Source organism: Camellia sinensis, chromosome 12, assembly GCF_055761805.1.
Source record: "Camellia sinensis isolate YWXY chromosome 12, ASM5576180v1, whole genome shotgun sequence".
NCBI lineage: Eukaryota > Viridiplantae > Streptophyta > Magnoliopsida > Ericales > Theaceae > Camellia > Camellia sinensis.
Genome location: NC_138972.1, coordinates 24,555,001 through 24,555,521, shown reverse-complemented (window position 1 = coordinate 24,555,521; position 521 = coordinate 24,555,001).

Genomic DNA, 521 nt, shown 5'->3' with positions numbered 1-521 from the left:
AGTGGCACGGCATGCTTCCCAAGGCGGTGCCATGGCATGCTCGACGTGGCCGTGGCGTGGCATGCTGGCCAAGGCTAACGCGTTGGCATGGCATGTTGGCCAAGGCTAAGGCATGGCAGGCTCGCCAGGGCGGTGGCATGGCATGCTGGCCGTGGCGGTGGCATGGCACGCTGGGCAACGTCGTGGCAGGGCACGCTGGGCCAAGGCGGCCGCAAGGTATGCGGGCCGAGGCTGTCGCACGGCATGCTGGCCGAGGCCGGCCTTGGCATTCTGGGCAATGCCGTGGCTTGGCATGCCGGCCACGGCCGTCGTATGGCATGGCATGCCGGTCTTGGCATGCTGGGCAACGCTGTGGCATGGCATGCTGGCCAGGGCATTGGCATGGCATGCTTGCCAACGCAGTGCCATGGCATGCTGTGGCATGGAATGCTGGGCAACCCCGTGGCAAGGCATGCTGGCCAAGGCTAACGCAGCGGCATGGCTTTCTGGCCAAGGCTAAGGCAGCGGCATGGTACGCCGGG